Raw genomic sequence first — 14,914 nt, forward strand, 5'->3', positions numbered from 1 at the left:
TTGTAGCCTTGTGGGCTTATGTATTCATATGTTTTGAGAGATATTTGAGGATCATTTCATGATAAACTTGTGTTTGAATGGTGTATGTCCAGGTTGAGTTTGATGATGAGTCTGATAGGTGGTGCTCGGTAGTCTGCTCCGGGTACCTGTCATGGCCCTCTAGTTGGGTCGTGACATTAATTCTATCATTAACCAGATCTTATCATCGCCATGCTTTTAAACTTATTTGACACTTGGATTGCATCCTGTTCTTCTTTGTAAGTGACCTATACATAATGTTTTAAAATCCTTGATAATGTATGCCTCATTCAAACAAATTTGAGATATGTCCATTATAGAACCTAAGAATAAAAATAAAATGATGTACAAACCTTAGTAATCAGAAGTAGTATTATTTCTTACTGAGATTTGAGTTGCACATGCTATATGTTTCCCTAAGTGTTCATAAGAGGAAGTTAGCATGCTTAATTAGCTATTTAATCCTAGAAGCAAACCTGTCTGCCTAAAAATGCCAATGTGATTCAATAACTAGACTAAGACATAACCAACTTATCTTCATGCTTATCCCTTCCCATTTCCCCATTGTTGAGTAAACAGACTCTGCATATTATTAGTTAGGATGACCTGAGGCTAGTTAAGATCTGTGTAATTGCAACTTGCATTTCTCTTCTCCTGATCTCCTATTTGTGTCCTGTTGTACATTTATTTTTCCTTTTAAGGTCTTGAGTAGCAAACTGAATGATGCATATGTACCCTTTCACTATTCCTTGTGATTCTTTCCTGTTGAAGCGTATTGGATATAGTCAAGTCTATTTAACTACATCCATGTTAGGTTAATCTAGTATGTTGGTCTTAAAAGGTCTTGAAATGCTTATATTACTAAGTAACTAATATGAATTAGGCAAAAGGTATGTTTACTGAGTTTAAAGGAGTATTTTAAGTTCTGATTGGTTTAAATACTTTTCAAAAGGATTGTCATTATGTATGTATCTATTATAAAAGACATGAGCCTAGAATGGTATCCTTAATTGCATCTCTTCTCTGTTTTCTTCTTATTTCTAAGTGGATATTGTTTGATATGCAATGGATATACCTGATATATGTTGTTTGCATACGTTTAGAAGGCATATAGATGGGATATATAATGTATATCGAAAAACTTGGGTGTAATTCTTGTTAGGTGTAGCGACCCGTTTGGCTGTTATTGCGTTTTCGACCCATTTGATCCTTTTTTGAGCTTTATTAGCTCATATTTGACTCACGGGGACTGTTGGCATGCTTTTCGAGGTCATCGGAGTTGATTTGGGTAAGTTTTGGGAAATTTGACTTAAAAGCAAAAAATGGTTGACTCAGAGTTGACTTTTGGGTAAACAGGCCTTTTTTTGGAATCCGTCAATTCTGAGAGGTCCGGATGGTCTGTTAGAACTTGTGTGCATATTCGGTTCGGTTCGCAATGCACTCGGGTGCTTTTTGGGACTTGGTTTGGATTACTAGTTTGGAGGTTTCGGGGGTGGACTTGGTCAGCGGGGCCCTTGATGGAGATTCTGAGACCCCAAGTGCATTCGTAGCACATTTGTTTTATAGGGGTAGCGTATATGGAATGTGAACAGGTCTTACCGAGCGATAATCGGATTTTGGGTGCAAGTGATGAAATTTGAGTATGTGACTTGGTGTCTGGTGCCTGCTATGGAGGCACCAGAACCGCTATAACGGTGCCATTGTTGTGGTAGAAGGGCCGCAGTAGCAGCAATGTGATTTGTTGAGGGACCGCTGTGACGGTCTGAGTTACCGTCATAGCGCGACCGCTATGGCGGTCCCGACACCGCAGAAGTGGTAATTACTGAGTCAGAGGCCTTTTAATGTGTTAAACCCTTAGACACTAAGTCATTTTCCCATATTTCGTTCTTGAGGCTTAAGGAAGCGATTATGGAGGGTTACCACTGATTTCTTCTCTAAGGTATCAATCTTGTCTCTAAATCATTCATTAGATTTTCCTAATCAATAATCCATGCCTAGATTTCTCTTTAATGGTAAGAACAAAAGGGGGTTTTGTGGGTTTTCGTCTCTAATGATCTTATGATGATAAAACCTTGTTTATTTGGAAGATTTAGCATGGGTTGGCCAGATATTGATGGGTATTAGCTATTGTAACTTGAGTCTTCCATTTCCAAGGCTTAATTTGTGAATTTAAGGTTATGGTTTATACCCAAATTTGAGCGTTTTGCCTAGAATCTGAATTTGAGGAAATTGTTGGTTCTTCTAGCTTGATATTGATAGGAATTGATCACCTAGAACTTCTAATTTCTTGTTGAGATCTTTAGATTCCTAATTTCATCTTTCTAGTTCATAAACCCTATTCCATAGGTTGAGAATCTGGGTCATGAAAAGAAGTAGGGTTTGATTGATGTTTTTCTTGATTCTAATTGAGTGATTCGGATATGTTTAGACTTTCAGGCTCAAATGAAAGGGAAGAACAAGGTTTGATTATATGAGGCTTTGTTGTTCGACCTTCCAAGTAGGTTACGATTTACCTTATGGTGAGACTTCGTTTAGCGAAGCATATGTTTTGACGATATTGTCAGAGTAAGCATGTAAACATTTCGGGTAGGAAGTTGGGTTGGATATTGTCGTAGGTTGGGCCCTGCTATGTGATTGGGGTTAGCTATCCCGTTGTGTTGTGACTTATCTTTTTCTATTATTGTTGGTTTGATGCCACGTGGAGATAGTAGATATTGGAGGCTATTGATATATCTTGACCATGATATTGTAGTATCTCACTTATTGACGTTTGATAAGAGGATAGTGTTCTATTATGGCTTATTGTGTAGCCTTTTCATGATATTGTTGGTATGCCCATGTGTGGTACTTGTGATATTGATTTTATTATTGACATTGAACTCGTACATTGCACGCATTCTCATCCTTCATGATATACTGTTGGCACATTGATGATACTTGAGGAAACACTGTTATGAACTGGGCTCAGTTGGATGAGAGTGACGTGAGGACCGATGTTTGATAGTTGTCCCGGAATCGAGAATGTGCGTAGCGATTTCCAAGGTTGTTGCCGAAATCGTGAGGTAGCGGTTGCCGAAGTTGTTGCCGGAACCGTGAGGTACATGGACTTCGCGGGTCCCCCATGGGTTATGCTACGGAGGTATGATACAGCATATGCATTGCATACACATTTCATACATTATTGCATTGCATTGTACTATGGCTTCTATTGTGATATTCTTGTGATGTATTGTGATATACGGATTCTGACTGAGTATTTTGAGACTTGGCATATTTGGGTTTAGATGCTGAACATAGGTGATGACGTGTACTTGGTTTCTGGCTCGTGTTTAACTTATAACTTATTGATTTACCTATTTATCTTACTTTATTGACTTGATATGTGTTAGCTAAACGTAGTCGGCCTATGATACCTACCGTTACTTATTGTTTGTACTGACTTGCACTTGCTGCATTCTCTTATGAATGCAGAGTTTCGGGTAGGATCGACCTCTACTGCTCGTGGCTGATAGTGGTTTGAGAGTTGCTGCTTAGAGTCTTATAGGGTGAGCACGGGGACATCCATCACCTTGGATATTTTTCCTTTATTTATGTCTTGCTTGATATTCCGCCTCATATTTCGACTATTGGTGTATTTTATTACTTTCAGACTTGTAGTATATAGTTAGAGGCTCTTGTATGGTTAGACCAGACTCTGGGTGGATTTGACTACTTCCGCATACTTTTATATCAGTATCATCAGACTTACGTGATTTTGATCTCTTCCGCTTGTTTATTTGTTTATTCATGATTTTACGATTGTTGGGATAAGAGTTTGCCTACCGAGGTGGGAAAGGTAGGTGCCCGCGCGACTTAGCTAAATTAGCTCGTGATATTAGGTGTGTTGATAGGATATTTGTTTTGGGCCTACTCATTTCACTTATCATTCTTGTCTTCAAATTGGGCCTATTTTCCTTTTCTATTTAGCCTTTATGCTAAATTGGGCTTCGCCCTTATGTTGTTCCTATTTGGGCCTCTGGTCTTCGTTGTTCGTCCGTTATGTCATAATCAATGAGTTTATCATACATATATGTGTATATGGTTATCTATAATCATTTTTACTACTTAAGCTCTTATTAATTTAGTGATTAAGCATAGATGCCCTGTAACCGCTATTCCCATTTTCCCCCTCTGTGTTTGCATGGGACCCTTGACAATGCCATTTGGGTCAACTTCTCATAAACCTGTTGGGCCAGAGGCCCAACTCCTCTTTTGATCGAGTCCGGATGAAATTAAAAATAAAGAAGGTCACACCATGGGTGAAAAGTGGTCAACTAGTGGGCTTAGGTAGGCCCACCAGCCTAACTCCCTCGTTTCATTTTTTATATGTATATGTAAAAAAACATTTGTAAATATTGAAACCCAAATGCGATTAGAACGTAGGAAGACTCGGGTAGTAGCTAAATATTTTCTAAAAAAATGACTTTCAAAGTTAAGTATGGTTTATGATAATAACATCATTGACAACTTTAGATTTTTTGCAAAATTTTGCAAAGTGTTAAAACTAATAACGTGTATGCATAAAGACACTGCTTTAGGTCGTAGCCCCTTTAGGGAAAGATTAGAAAACGGACTATTTTTGGGACTCAAATAAGTCTGGACTTGAATATATTTTGGGCCTCATTTGCAAAAAAAAGTGGAAATTTGGGCTAACCTTGGGACCAATTGAAACGAAAACATATTTTTTTAGAGAAAGGAAAATGAAATATTTTGACTTAAGGTATTTAAATTTTTTGGGCCAAAAGCCCTAACCTTAAAGCACAAAAACAAAGGAAATATACTTGGACCTTAGTTTGGGAATGAGATGGCTTTGGTAGTAGAATATGGTTGACCAAATGAGCTAAAAATGGAATAAAATAGGTAAAGTTCCCTTTATATATGTATATGTTTATAAAACCTATTCTATACTTTCAGAAGGAGACATACTCAATTTGTTTTATATATATATATATAGATATATATATAGACACACACACACACACAAAAGAAAAACTTGTAAGGAACAAAAATCATAACATTGGACCAAATTAGTAGAAACCCTACATAAGAGAAAAACTTAAGTGTGTTTTGGTCTGAAAATGAAGTGATTCCAACCCCCTTATAACATTTTTGAAAGAAACCAACTCTTTTTCGTAAAAAATATATATTTTTGCCAGAGAGATGAAGTTATGATATTGACATGAAAATTTTTGCAAGAAATAAAACATTTTAGCAGATAATCACAATTAATCATACATTGAAGCTCGAAGGTCAACCTTATTCTACGGATCCTTAATACTAGGATGCTTAAAACCTTCCTTAAGGGATCACCAGAACCCTTACCTCGAACTCTAGTTCTAAAAGGATTTTTCTTTTGTTTGATAAACCCTTTTAAACTTAGTTTTCCTAATTTCCTTTATAAAATTAGGTGGCAACTCTAAAAAATATAAAATCCGAATAGAGTGCACAACCTTTTAGTAGCTTTTATGCACCCGCACAAAATTGAACCGTAACAATAATCACTAGCATCAAGTAGTAAATCGTGTCTAATAATGAGTAATAATAACCAATAAATATCGCTTAAATGTAGAATTATCACGTTCATCATTATATCTGGACCGGTTGCATAACGTCTGATGCTCATAAATGACCAGTGACAATTGCCTCGTAACATTCACTCTGGGTCCGCATGAAGTCATTCTATTTGGATTTAATCAAAGAACATGCCATTGTTCAACCTCGTCTGTCACGTTTCTGTGCCACATGTAATGTTGTATTTCTAATATATATAGATAGTCGCCCCCCCCCCCCCCCCACCCCTCCACTTCCCGGTGGAATGACAGAATGAGATCGAAAAATGGATTTGAAACGTTTTCAAGAACATCCAACTTTATGGCGGGAAACCTAAATGTCTTGACGGTTCATATGAAGAGACAACCGTCAAATCTTCATTCAATGCCTTCTCCGTGAACCGTCGGCGACCTTTCAATCTTGTTGATTGACATAAAACTACCATTTATGAAATGTCATGACCCTTAGCATTCCAATCGTCATACCCGTCATTTCCTTGTATAAATAGGGACAATATCTTTCCCCAAATTCAACCAAACCCTCCTTTCCTTATGTGAAAGATTTCTCCAAAAACATTGTTTGCATACGCCCCTTCACTTTTTTTTTTTGCAAGACTATAGCCATGTTAACCTTATCATTGTATCCTTCCCCTACTCGCTCTTCAGAACACAAATCCAACAATGAAACTCTTACACATGTACGTCGTCCAAGAAAAGACCCTATTTCTCCTACAAGTCGAGAAGTCGACTTGCAGTCCCTTGCCGCCGATGTATTACCCTCAAGATTTATACATCATGAGGATTTTTGTGTAGATGAACACCATGAATTTGTTGAAGAAATTAATTCATTAATTACTGCCTATATCCTTCCTCAAGTTCGTGAGGACTATAATTTTGGCCCAGAAATGAATGTTGATATCATCGGCCCAGAAGCCAGAATGATTCATCACTTCAAGGGTATTTCCATGGTTTATACATATCCTTTTACGATGGGCTTCAAGCTACCGATTCCCAAGATAATTGAGGATTTCTGTCGTCACTATCGAATTTTCATCGGCCAAGTGGCTCCCTAAATTTGGCGCTTAATCTAATGTATTCAAATCTTGGCTGACCAAGTAGGAATTACATTTTATCTTTGACCATTTAATGCACTTGTATTCATCCCGATTATTCCAAGGAGGATTGGTACATTTATTTCCTCAAGGTAGACATAGCTTGATCAACCCTGAGGATGATTTTGATTAGGGATGGTTAGATAGGTTTATGATGATCCGAACCAATCGATTTCACTGTCCAACGTCTGAACCATTCCCTGAAATATGGAACATTACTCATAAATATTTCTTAAGGACTTTATTTACTTATTGTAATCTCATTTCCATTTCATTTAAATCCATCTTACCCTTATGCACATTTTAAGCCGTTCCTGTGGAACCAGAGCTCATAGTTGGGATTTTTGAAAGGGTAGGCAATCTTTTGCGTGCTTCTGCCAACATGACCCAAACTTGGAAAAGCATGACTTCTGATTGGTAGAAGGGAAAGTTTCACGGTAAACAAACGAACTTTTCAACCTTGTGCAACTTCGCCTCTTTTTTTTCTCTTTTTATTTTTACATATATTTCGCTTTCACACCTCCCTATGAGAAGTTCGTTTTTTCAAAGAGTCCCTTGTGATGTGTCTTTGTCAAATATCGTTCAAGCTTCCATAACAAGCCTTAAAAGCAGGACACGGGACACTACCAACTCTCCTCGGATGGGGATTGGTTCATGAGTGCAGACTCATCGTAGGCTTATTGAAGTGTGGAGAAAAGTTCAACACAGAGTAGTTCACAATGATGATGATGATGATGATGATGAAAAGCATAACGTCAGTGGGCCTGAAGAGCACTTACCTGATGATAGCAAGGCTTCTGGAGAACCTAGAGGTCCCCCCCCCCCCCCCCAGAACTCATTCAGAGAGCCCTGCTGCTCTAATTTTCCAACACTCAAAAGGGAGTGTTGTTCCACCTTTCAATGTTGATTCTGGGACATCGGCTTCATCGCCCCGCCCCAAACTTTCAACTGTTAGTTTGGAATCCTCTGTTGCTTATTTACCTACTATATTCCTCCAGGTACTCGTGCAAACCTCTTTACAAATTGTTTTGCAAGTCCTTTATATTTTAGCTTACCTTTAAAATTCCTTTTTCAGGGCCATGTGGCTGCCACATCGACTATGGACTTGGCTCGAAGTATTTCTCCTTCCCATGGCAAAGAAAAACTTCAATTGGATAATCAACGTCTTAGGGCTGAAGTGGAAAGACTCTAAGCCGAAGTTCGGGAGTCTAACTCCGTTCGGGCTTCTCTTAGAGTTCGTTTGGAGGACGTGACCAATTCCCTTAGGGACCGAGAGAACTCCTTGCAGATACTAACCTCATCTTATGTAGGTCTTCAAAATAAAGTGGCCAAATTGGAAATTGATTTGAACAACAAACATGGTCAGCTTACTAGTGTCGAAGTCTCTCGTGACAGTCTCCGAGCTAGATGCCAAAAATTAGGGCTCCGTCGTGACCTGGCATTCTTCAAGACTCAGAGGGACACTCTCGAAGAAGCAAGCACCAGTGACTTTGACCTGCCTGCATCCTTACTTGATGTGGAGATCAATTTAGAAGCTACCAAATTGTCCCTTGAGGACATCTAAGGTGCCGAGGGAAATGATCCGAGAAGCGAATATTCTAATGTTCCACCTGTTGCAAGAGATGCTTCAAATGTTTATCCCTTTATTTTTTCTAAGCCCCATTTTATCTGAATATCAGTTTTATCTGTGAACTTTTCCCCTTTTTTGGATTAAGCTTCGGTGGGCCATGGGACCGGACATGTCGGTCACTTTTGTAGGCTCATAACCCATATTAAGGTCAGTTTATTGACCCTAAGACGTATTTTTTGCTTTATTGAATGATCTTACTTTGCACTTCTCAATCATCAAATATCAATATCTTATTGTTTTCAAGAAGATCCAACATGGAGTAAACCTTCCACAGAACAACTGGGCTCTTTCGATGACACAAACTCTTTGAGGAATGCACATTTCACCTTTTTCTTTCTAGTGCTATTTGTTCAGTCATACCAAAACAATTATACTTCGTCCTTTAAACAAAGGCATTTTTACTTTCAATAAGTATGAACCCCTAGATTTTTGACCTTTTATGATCAGGTTTTCAAAAGAGAATTGCAACTCTAATTAACTTGCACTTTCAGAAATGATTTTTCTATGCGATAATGTCTTTCCATTATGATAAAAAGTATATAACACAACAATTGACGGTTAATAAAATTAGCCTGGGCCGTATGAGCTCAAAGGAAATCCTTTGTTGAATATCACTCTCGTTGAACATTTAGCCTTGAAGAACTTTGTAAACTCGGTACAATAAGAATAACAAAAGAACTATAATTTTACTTATAACTATGAATATAGATTGTTTTTTGCTGTAAAAAGGATGCCTATTACATTGAGTTTAAGCTCCTTTCATGTCACGACCCAACCGGAGGGCCATGACGGGCACCCGGAGCTAACCTACCGAGCAACACATACATGCAACTCTTAGTCATAGCTGGGTGGGCCATAATGCTAACTCATAGATACCTAAGTTGTATGGGACACAAGCCCAAAACATAATATACATACATCATCAAAATAATCGCAAGTATACAAGCTGGACCAGACTATCACATACATCTAACTGTGTATATTGTCTACAAACCTCTGCTGGAGCACATGACATAACGTGACCGGGACAGGGCCCTGCCATACCCATTCAAATGCATATGCAGCCATTCTGACTCAGAGAGCAACTCCGGAACAAGTGGAGTGCCACAACACTGTCTACTGAGCTGATATCCTACTGGGAGATCCGTTAACCTGTATCTCAAGACCTACGGGCATGAAACGCAGCTCCCTTTGCAAAGGGACATCAGTACGAATAATGTACCGATTATGTAAGGCAAAAAATATAACATAATAAACATATACTACAAAGAAGAAAGATAAGAATCAATCTGGTGTTTCAAACTTACCAATAAGATCTAGCATGTATGTCTCTCTATACTCTCTTATGCTTAACTACATCTATGTAAAATAATGTGTCTTTGACCAACTTATCATCCTGGTGCTAACGTCCAACTGATCAGTGGTAACTGCCCGACCGGTTGTAGCACAGTGCTAACTGCCCATCCGATTATCGCCCAATGGTAGAGCGCACTGCCCGACTGATTAGTGGTAACTGCCCAACCAGCCATAGCATTATCATCTAAATATATGCTTTGCTACATGAAGTCTCACCAAGGGTAAGTCATAACCTACTTGGATTGCCGAACAACACACACCAACAATCACTCATTCGCTTTTTTCTTCCGCTGAGCCTCAAGATCAAGAAAGTCTAGGAATATTCGAAATCTAGATTAGGAATCATAAAGATCGATACCTAATTTAATATCATCCAAATTAGGTCAAAACCAACCCTATAATTTGGGGTAACGGGGCCCACAAGGTCAAAACGAGAATTTTGAGAGTAAAATATCAAATTAAGCACTAGGTAATCTATTACACCTCAAAATTTCATATCGTTGTGTCATACGTAGACTAACGTTAGCTTAAGGTGAACATGGAGTTCTTATGACATTAAGGAGGGTATTTGGTAGTTTTAAAGTGTATGCTATAAGATTTTGAAGTTGTATGAATCGGAGGAAGAAAGTTCATCGAAGGAAAGTGAAGTATAAGTCGTGTTTGGCGAAAAGATTTCAAAAGTATCGAGTTAAGGATTATTTAGTAAGGTCTTGTGAATGAGTTATAAGGATGTTTAGATTGTCAATGAAGTGTCAAACAAGTGCTAAGAAGGTTCCATAAGGATTGGAGATCAACGGATCGACGAGAACAAGTTCGGGAGAAAAGTGGGTAATACGACATTTATACGGTCCGTATAATGGTCCGTATAACAGTTTCAGAATGGTCTAGTCTCTGATGGACTTATACGGTCACTTATACGGATCGTATAAAATTATACGGACCGTATAAGTGTCCGTATAAAACCATGTCAGGTTAGATTTTTGCAAGTATATATATTAGACCCAAGTTCTTATTTTTCATTTCTCTCATTTCCTCCACACTTCTTGAGAGATCTAGAATATTCTATACACCCTACTAACATAAATCCAAGGCAAATCAAAGATCAAACATCATTAATCCAAGGAAATCAAGTGCAAGGATGCTTTCTAGGGTTGCTAGAGGCCAAGAAGCCCTTTGTAATTAAAGTTGGGGTTTTCTCACATGGAGTACTTTCATCCAAGGACCATTCTTATGGGATAAAAGATGAGTTTCACATTTAATCCATGTTAATAAGAGTATTTGGTTGTAGAATAACTTGAATAAAGGAAAGGAGTAGAATATGAAACTCAAAGGTGGAATTAATGGTATTCTTGGATAGTGACTTGACATGAATCATAGTTCTTGATGTGCCATGAGTATAATCTTGTGCTGAATGATGTTATGAATGTTGAAGAAGCATTATATGTGAACTAATATGGTGGTACACCATAGTTATGGTTATGAATGACATTGGAAGGGCATTTTAAGAATCGAATAATGTTTAACTTGAAGAAGTTTATTGATTATGATGTCTTGGGTATTGTTAATGATATTTGGGAGTTGTTGATTATATGGGGAAAGTTATAGGAACAAAGGAAATGCTGCCCAATTTTCGTTAGCCTTTTAGTCGCTTTAGTCTAGATTTAAGCATGTTCTCAATGAGCTAATTTTGTACGGATTCTCTTGAATGTAAAATCGCGAGTTTAGAAGGAGAACTCTTAGTCATTAAGAAGACATAAAGGTATGTGAGACTAGTCCCCTTCTTTCAAAGGCATGACTCTTATATTGCGATTTCTTCTCTAGATTTCCATGATCTTCTTGCACTCTAAGAGAGGAAAGTTAACAATTTTTAAGAGCTTCTTATGAAATAGAGATGAGATATGTTCTATGATAATGATGCTATGATTAGTTCGATATTCTTATTTTTATGATTCCATGAATGTTGCTTCTTGTTGTTAGTCTCACCTCATGTTTTTAGTTACTTCAAGGTGAGACATGATGATCATGATTATTCCATAACATAATAGGAGGTTTCCGACCTTACGTCACTCCGGTAGAGTGATAGCTTTTATTTGAGCTCTCATGCATGCATTGACTTATGTATATGTAAGATTATACCGCACCTATACGGCCAGGCAGCACCGCTAAGGCGGGCGACTTATGGATGATTACACCGTATCTATATGGCACGGGCAGCACCACTAGTGGGCAGCGTGAGATGACTATCCCGGACGCGGGCTAGTGATGAAATATGACTCAGACAGCTTACTAATATCTGTATATATGTGTTATAATCTGGTTTTAAAGGTAAAAGTAATCATGCATGATTCCGCCTCAAGAGGGAAGCAGTTACAGTTATCTTTTCTTCTTATGCTTTCTATGTTTCATTATTATGTTACCATATATGCCTTACATACTCAGTTCGTTGTTCGTACTAACGTCCTTTTCTTTATGGTCACTGTGCTCATGGCCACAGGTAGACAGGGAGACGGTGTAGATGCTTAAGAGCTTACTCAGCAGTTGTACAGGAGCACCCCACTACTCCGGAGGTGCAACCTATTGGTATATTCTTTTGTGTACATATTTGGGGTATGGCGGGGTCCTGTCCTATCCTTATGACTCCAGTATTCCGGTTAGAGGCTCGTAGATACTTATGTATGGGTAGAAGATGTCTCATGATTACTACCGTGTATATTCATATATCGTTTTTTATAGCCTCGCAGGCTTATGTGCACAAAGGTAGATGTATTTTGGAAATGATAATGATGGTATTATGACAATTTCCTTGCTGAGAGTAATGTATATTTAGGAAGAGTTTGATGACAAGTATGATGGGTGGTGCTCAGTAGGGTAACTTCGGGTACCCGTCATGGCCCCTAATTGGGTCGTGATAAAAGTGGTATCAGAGCAGTTCCGTCCTAAGGTGTGTCTACCAGTCTTGTTTATGGTAGTGAAGTGCGGCACACTTATAAACAGGAGGCTACGGGGCATTTAGGAATGATGACCGTCTTTCTTCTTCATAAATTGTGCGAAAGAGCTATAATATAAGAATTTCCTTTTTCCTAACTGTGCGTTATGTTTTCAGCAAAGTTGATGAAAGAAAAAGCTACAGCAGCCCAGAAGGGCAAGATAGTGATTGAAGAGGGGTTTGAACGGGAGCCGTCTATGGATATAGAGGAGAAAGAGCCCCAGAGTAAGGCCCTATTTCGGTTTTCCCATACTTCGCCCACTTTAGAGGATCAAAGGGGAGTCTCAACCTTGACCCACCCCCAGTTCCTCCACCAGATACCTTAAGCCAGTAGATGAGGCAGGCCATCCTTTTGCTTACCAAGTTAGTAGTAGCTCAAGCTCAGCAGGAGGATCCGGGCCATGGTAATAGGAGTTGGAGGAAGAGAGTCAGGTCTTCAGGGTTTGATCATGAGTTTAGGGGCGCTCCGAGGCAGCAATTCTTTAGGCACTCAGTTCGTTCAACAACTAGTGCTCCTCCACTATTTCCTGGACCCAGGTTTGATAGATCCACTTATTCTAGGCCACCACAGAGTCTCAGAGTTTCCAGTTCTATGATTCGTAGTGGTTCTAGTCATGTGAGATCACCGGTACCATGATGTACTCAGTGTCACAAGTTACATTGTTGACCGTGCCGCTTGGTCTTGGATGTTTGTTATGCCTGCGCTCGGCCAGGCCATTTCAGGCACGACTTCCCATAGATGCGCGGTTGAGATAAGGTTCAGCCTATGGGGTTAGTAGTTGGATCTTCATCATCGGTACGCCCTCCGAGGCAAAAGCCGCAGATATTAGCAGGCTGTGATAGAGATCGAAGAGGAATGCCCAGTCCAAGTGGATCCCAGCATCATGCCTATGCGTTAGCTGCGCGACAAGATCTTGAGTCTCCCCGTGATATTGTCTCAGGTATAATGCCAGTATCCTCTTATGATGTGTATATATCGATTAATTCAGGTTCTACACTATCATATATTACTGCTGATGTTGTTGACTGTGTTGAGGTGAAAATCTGAGCCAATCAAATAATTTGAGATGTCTACGCTTCTTAATGACCCAGTGATAGCCAAAATAATGATTTATGAGTAAGTAAACCTCCCCGAAGGGAGTTGATTGACATAGTGTGTAGAAAAAAATTATATATAATGGAATTCTAGAAAGAGTGTGCAGGTACAACTTATGAGACAAGCTTTATTACTCATATCCTTTTATGGTAAACAGTTTTGTGCTGCTGAGTTGCGTATTATATGTGTTTTGATATGTGTCCTATTAAGGCATGGGATGTGTTTTCTGGGCTATGTACTGGTTTGGGATTCTTATGTTCACAAGGGAAACTCTGCCGAAATTCTCCCAGGAATCTAAAGGAAATTGTGGGAGAAGACGAGAGGATCAGCAACGAGTGATTAAGGACAGAGCTATTAGTTAAAATGCAGAATAAACATAGCAAGTATGTATTAAACTACGGGAAAGATGAATAGGTTAGGATGGAATAAAGAACACGGGGAGGGAGAATAGTGTGCTTGAAATAGAAAGAATTTCCATATACTAAGGAGAATTAAAGAGATAGGCCTTCCAGAAGAAGTCGTAAGTTAGACGAATTTGGTTAGCCCTTTTATGATTTGGAAGATCGAATTATAAAATGAGATTGATGTATACGTATATGCATGTAACATCAAATCAAATTATTAAGTTAGGCTTTACCTGATGATTATAGTTGGGGAAAACTTTGATGCCACTGGAAGCTAGCCTTATTGACCTCGGTGAGACCTCGAGGAAAGATATTAAGAGAGATGTGTTCACAAAAGCTCCTTGCCTGGAAATTGGTCGGTAGTATGACTGCAGTTGTATCCTATGTTGTAGTTCAGGTTATTTATCCAGGAATTTACTCAAACAGTTACATGACAGAAGTTGTTATTACTGATATGAAGGGAAGTGAAACCAAAATAAGGTTGATCAACGAAACAAAAGAACGATAAATGACGAATGCCCGGTATGTTTGATGTGTGTAGTAGAAAAAAAAGGAGAAGAGAAGAAAGAGAGATGTGTTGGAAATAGAGAAGGCAGGGCAAAAATGAGGCAAACAGAAGAAAGGCCTACTAGAGCGGAAACCCGATAAATAGAGGGTGGAAGAGAACCACACCCTGTGGATATCCTAACATTAAGTACGAATGTTAATAAGTGCTATGGAGTGG

Source organism: Lycium barbarum, chromosome 5, assembly GCF_019175385.1.
Source record: "Lycium barbarum isolate Lr01 chromosome 5, ASM1917538v2, whole genome shotgun sequence".
Lineage (NCBI taxonomy): Eukaryota > Viridiplantae > Streptophyta > Magnoliopsida > Solanales > Solanaceae > Lycium > Lycium barbarum.